The following is a 6,000-nucleotide window of genomic DNA, read 5'->3' as shown; positions in this document are numbered from 1 at the left end:
ACGTACCGCAAAAAAAAAAAAAAAAAAAAAAAAAAATCTAGAGAAAGTTGTTCAAGAACAGCCCCTAGAGAAAGCACCAGAAGAGATATTTCAAAGATGAATTCTACCAAACTTAGAAAGCAGACAGGTCATTGATTTTTAAACTACGTCAGTTTAGAAAAAGAAGTAAGGTTGTGGAGAAATGGTCATTCTTTTACATATTTAGTGACAGTGGGAATTTGTATAAGCTTTTTGGAAAGTATTCTGTCAATATCTAGTAAAATTAAATATCTGTCTATCCATGTCCTTTAATCTAGCTGTCTCACTTGCCTTTGGAAATAAAAATATTAGTTGGTAAGGCTGTTTGTATAAAACAATGTTTGTAAGTATCAAAAAGACTGAAAACAACTTTAGTGTTCAGCAGGTTGAATAATTGATGATAGAGTCATACTGTGAGTCTTATGCAACTATTAAAAAAAGAGGATTTATATGATTTACTTGGAGAAATGTCAGTAATCAGGAAAGTAAATAGCAGGCCAATGTGTAAATCTTTGGAAAAAAAAGAATGAAGAACATTTCCCATTACATGCAATTAACACGTTTGGGTATGTTTGTATGAATATAAAGAAATATATGGAAGGAAATAATCACACTTTAACATTGGTTATTTGGAGTTTGGGGAGAGCTTCTTGGCTTTTTCTTTGTTGTTTTTGGCTTGTTGCCTCTATCAGGACTTTAAGTTTGAAAAGAAAATCCGGTAAGATTATTTTATAAAAGACTTTTCTTTCAGCCTTTTCTATGCTTAATGTGAATAAAAGAAATGCATCTACTTGTGTTGCATCACAACTAGCAGTTGCTCGCAGGTGATGTGAATTGCATGGTATCCAAGGCGCAGGGACTTGTGAATTCTACCAGATTTTGCCCAATGATTGAATTTTTTTGTTGGTGTAGTAGAGGTACTTTGAGAAGTTACTCAAAGTCTCTTAACTCGACGTTTTTAATCGGTAAAATAAAGGTAAAAAATATCTACCACGTTAGGTAGGTATTTTTATTATGAAACGACTCAAAGGATTTTCCAGGTGTTAAGCTTTTAGCTCAATTAGCTTTAATTGAATTCAAATTTCTTGACCTTTTCAGTGGCTATGATATACCTCGCATCATTGTAAATTTATATCTATTGATTTGATATTGAAATATTAAGTATTTCTATATCTATGTTTAACGGATAAAGGCAGGTGAAATCTTAATCATACAAAGCATTACGATATCCAATGCCAGATGAATACCATGTATTTTAATGTATTATTGAAGGCAAAAATGATCAGGGAAGACTTCATGGAGGTGAGACAATGCAGGTCTCACATATGCGCATGATTTGAACAGGACAATAGAGGACAGGCACATAACAGGCAGAGGCACCGATATCGGTGCCTGAGTTTTGCCGGGGAGGCCTGGAACGCCACACGAGAGAGCGCCCCCTTCCGGAACCGAGTTCCTCCTGCCCCTTTCTCGTGCCTCCGGGCGAGCGCGGTGCCGGCGGTACGCAGGCGCCGCGAGCAGCTGAGGGCTCGCAAAGGCTCGACCGGCGCGCATGCGTGCGGCTCTTTGGAGGCGGTAGCTTCTTCGGCGTCGAGACTGGAGGCTGAGTCTAAACTGTGTGGGGCGCAAATGGGATCCGGCTGTTAGTCGGGTAGGCATAGGTAGGACGGCTGCCTTGTGGGGAGCAGGGGGCTGGAAGGCGGGAGTCCGTAGCGTGGGGGTCCTGAGCCTTTCCTTTGCAATCCGGGCCGACTATTGTATCTGTGTCGCAGCGGCTGCGCACAAAATGGCGGCGGGCTGACGGCGGGGGCGGGAGGAGGTTGGGGGACCCCCGGGATGGGAAGGGAGCTCGGCTGCCTCTCCACCGCGTCGTTTCACCGCACTGCCCCCGGAGGGCCGGGTCGGGGCCCGTGCTAGGACCCTACTTCAGGAAGAGCCGCCTGACGCCGTTTGCACTGGGCGGAGGAACGAAAACAGCCCTTGGGCAAGGCCGTGGCGGCCCCTTCCCCATCCGCGGAGGGCCTGCCGAGAGCGCACCAGGCCTGACAGCCGGAGGAAGCGGTGGTGAGGGAGCGTCGCGGAGGGAGTAACCATTCCCGTCGGGCCTGGAAGAGAGGCGGTGGAGCTCGAGCTGAGCCCTTTGGCGAGCAATATTGTGCAAGAAGCGTGGAGAGAAGAGCGTGTTTGTGTTTGGGGCTGGGGAAGGGGGAGTTGGGGTGAAGAGGGAACCTACGATCCAGCGGCTTTTGCTGGTCGGGGTTTTCTCTCCCTGCCTTGTGCGGGCCTGAAAGCAAAGAGAGTGTCACCTCTGTGCGGGATACCGAGGGCTCGTGAACTGCTCTGATACTTAATTCCAAATTACTCAGAGGAATCCAGAATGCGGATCGTTAGTGATTAAGGTTTGCGTGATTCCTAGCTTGGGCCCCGTTCTGTTCAAGGTGGGGGGAGAATGTGTACCACACACAAGAATCCTGGAGGACATCTGAAACAGATCTTTTGTTGTTTGGGATAACTGTGAATAAGGGAGACATATTATTACAAGATCTTTAGTTGAAGTAGACAACGAAGGCTTCCTCAAGCTGTTTTCTCTTAATTTTAAAATTTGCTCTGAGGCAAAATTTGGGGGGAAAGTAATATTTTAATCTGGAGGAGTTCTGAAGAAAAATTTGTTAGCAGGATCCGGCGACTTCTGTTGATTCAGATTCTTTTTCTAACCAGCTTTGGAACTGTGCACAAGATTTTTTTTTCCTTTATTTGTTATAAAGGGTTAACTCATTTTTTCAAGGATGTTTCCTGGCTCAGATTTGCAATTAAAATTGGTACTGAAAAACAATTTACAAAAAAAGTGAGTTTAATGAAGTTTATACAGAATAATGAACACATAATTTACATTATTTCAACATAGCTTTAAATATTGTTGATGATTAGGTATTCTAGACTTAGTGGGCTTATGTTGCATTCTTTTTCCATTTGACAGCATTTCATATACACTATATTCTCATACTCGGTAATATACACTTAAATAATCATGTGAAATTAACATGTTAATACACAGAAATAATGCTGGGCCTTCTTGATTGTGTTGAAACCAAGTGAGGGTAAAGATAAAACAGTTGGAAGAAACCACAGAATCTCGTTCGTTTTTATTAACTAGTTTTCATGTCACACATATTTATTACCTTGAGTAGTGGTTGTATTTTAGTTTTGTAATCTCTTGTATTTTGTTATGGAGGGCGTATACAGCATATACTCAGGTTTAAAAAATACTTCTTACAATCAGGGATCACTTTGTACTTCATGGCTGTCTTAAAATTTTTCTCTTGGGTGCTCTTAGGAAGGTGATCTCTGGAAATTTTTTTTATGTAGTGAAAGAAAATGAGAGACAAATAGTTTAGTGGAAAGAGAATATAGGCTTTGGAATCAGAAGATCTGGCTTCGAATCCCTGTTTTCCTCTTAACTGTATGAGTGAGATTTGGGGTAAGTTATTTTAGTCTTTCTGAACTTTTGTTTCCGTATCTGTAAAATGGTGGTACCACTACTTCCTGCTTGGGATTATTGTGAGGATTAAGTTAGAAAAGGTATAAAAAGCCCCTATCCTTTGGCACATAGTAGGTACTTAATAAATGTTAGCTGTTACTATTGTTGCAAATTTTTAAGTGCTTAGGCAGCATCTTTTAATAGAAAATTGCAACCTGTGGATACTACCTCTTAATTAAAAAGAAGAGGCTTAAAGGAATTTAGGTTAAATTGATAGAATTTTGGAGCTGAAAGATCATATAATCTTTCATTAAAATATTTTGTTCATCTATTGATATAAACTTATCAAAATAATATTGTATCCATTTATTTATATGATTATTATGTTCATCTTTGTATCTGTCCCAGTGCCTGGTATGTATTAGATGCTCCTACGTTGAGTGAATGAACTCAGGTGGTGGTTGCCAGAGTCTGGATAAGAACACAGGCCCTTGGGAGTGCAAATCGTGCTCTTTCTACTGTGACTTAATGTATACTGGTCAAGGTTTGGAAAATATCTGTCCAAATAATTAATAAAATGCGTTATATACTGAGAAACAGTGCTTCCAGTATGGGTACCCAGTAATATATTTTGGGCTGTTGTGCAAGGAAACAAGCTACTGAATGTTGAAATGTGGTTTTAGAGATCCTCCAAACTGAAAGTAATTATACTTGTGGCTAAAGCCAATAAGCCTTCTTTGTATCCAACTTTACTTACTCTTTCATTGCTTCAACTTTGTTTACTGTAGTCTGAAATTTGTGATTGAAATGAAAATGGAAGGAAGATAGGTATATGGAAAATAAGAGAATAATGGAAAGGAAGAAATAATGGTAGGGAAAAGGTGAGGTACAGAAATAAAACACAGCTCTTATGATCAGTGAGGATCAAGAGTAACGGGCTTTGTATTGAAAAGAGAAATGTTCAGGGAGTATAGGAGAAGGGGTTTTAAGGTGCATATATTTTGATGTTTTCTTAGTGCTTACCTTGGGGTACGTACGTTTTGGATTATTTTTCTACTCTTTTGAGCCCCTTAAATAACAAAGTATATTTATTGTTACAGTCATTCTTAAGTTTTCATACTTTTTTCTTGCCTTACTTCCACAGTCTTCATTTTATTAACCTTGCAACTGATTTCCCTGTTGTTCTTGCTAATGAGTGAATGTTGCCAACTTTCTATTCTTTTGAATTTCTTCACTTCTTTCAAAAAAATTTTTTTTTATTAGGGAAAATTTTAAAGATACGCGAAAGCAGAGAGTATTTTATAATGATTCACCTATCACCCAGCTTCAACAATTATAAGCTAATGGTCAGTCTTGTCTCTACCCTCCGTCCTGTTATTTTTAAGCAAATCCCATAACATATCATTCATCAATTTATAGTTTAGAATTTTTCTCCAAAATATTTAGAAAAAAACATGCATATCACACCTAAAGTAATAATAGTTCCTTAATATCAGAGATTCAGTCAGTTTTCAAATCTCCCTAATTGTTTCTTATACACCACACACGTGTCTGTGTATACATGTATTAATTTAATTTCTATTTCTACTACCATATTGAAATTTTCAGAAATTACCCATGTCTTAATAAAAGGAACAAACAACTACCTGCTTCTTAGGTAAAGCATTTTGTTTACTGTCTTAACATTTTTTGAGCATCTGTTGCATGTCATGGGGTATAATTTTAATCATTCTTCACATCAACATTCTGTGCTGTTATACTGAGTCTTGGGTTAATCAGCTTGCTGAGGCTCACATTTTTAGCAAGCAACAGGATCAGAATTAAAGCACTGAGTCCAGGGTCTAAGTTCTTAAAAAACGCTATGCTATGTTAGTGTTAAATTTTACTTATGGGAGTTACCCAATTTTGCATGAAGTCACTTGCTGGCACTCCTTGTAGCAGGGTGGATATCTTCAGATAAGTGGAAATTTCCCCAAAAATGAGATAATTATGGATTGCATAATGGGCTAACAGTCAATAGTTAGGGAGTGAACATGTTGCAGAAGAATAGCCAAATCCAAAAATGTGCTTAGGACTGATGCTCTTTATCATTGCCAGCTTTCTGCCTGTTGCCATACTTGCTTATAGTCCCCTTTTGACCTAGTACTAAGGTGTTAGATAGCGTGGTATTGGGTCATTTACTATTTGAATGAATTAAACTGCTGGCTTACAGGGGAATTCCGTATGTCCCTTCCCTTTATCTATCGTTTTGCGTGCTTGCATGCACCCTTATTTTTTTCCTGAACTATCTTGAGAGTAAGTTTCATGTATTGTGTTCCTTTACCCTTTATTAGTTTATTAATTAGCATAATAGTTTATTTCCTAAGAATAGCATGTTTTTTTTTGTAGTCATAGTGCCGTTATCAATCTCAGTAAATTTAATATTGATAATATTTTTTACCATATTCTGATTTTGTCAGTTGGCCTAATAATGTTTCTTATAGCAGTTTTTTCTCCCCTCCAGT

The 6,000-nt window shown here is 38.7% G+C and overlaps 1 protein-coding gene across 7 annotated transcripts in view; it reads left to right on the top strand.

Moving 5' to 3' along the window:
• Window positions 1-1,575: 1,575 nt before the first annotated feature.
• ZNF638 (zinc finger protein 638) overlaps window positions 1,576-6,000 on the top strand; it is an 84,295-nt gene continuing 79,870 nt past the window's right edge. For 3 of the 7 annotated variants that reach the window (XM_060026405.2, XM_060026404.1, XM_060026402.1), the window contains exon 1: window positions 1,578-1,679. The gene's annotated coding sequence lies outside the window, so the exon portion shown is untranslated. Of the gene's footprint in view, window positions 1,680-6,000 lie in introns of all 7 variants that reach the window. The other 4 variants (XM_060026403.1, XM_060026406.1, XM_060026407.1 and 1 more) reach the window with 4 other exon arrangements.

Source organism: Delphinus delphis, chromosome 12, assembly GCF_949987515.2.
Source record: "Delphinus delphis chromosome 12, mDelDel1.2, whole genome shotgun sequence".
Taxonomy (NCBI): Eukaryota; Metazoa; Chordata; class Mammalia; order Artiodactyla; family Delphinidae; genus Delphinus; species Delphinus delphis.
The sequence above is the reverse complement of the archived record's forward strand: the minus strand, read 5'-3'. Positions and strand labels throughout refer to the sequence as shown.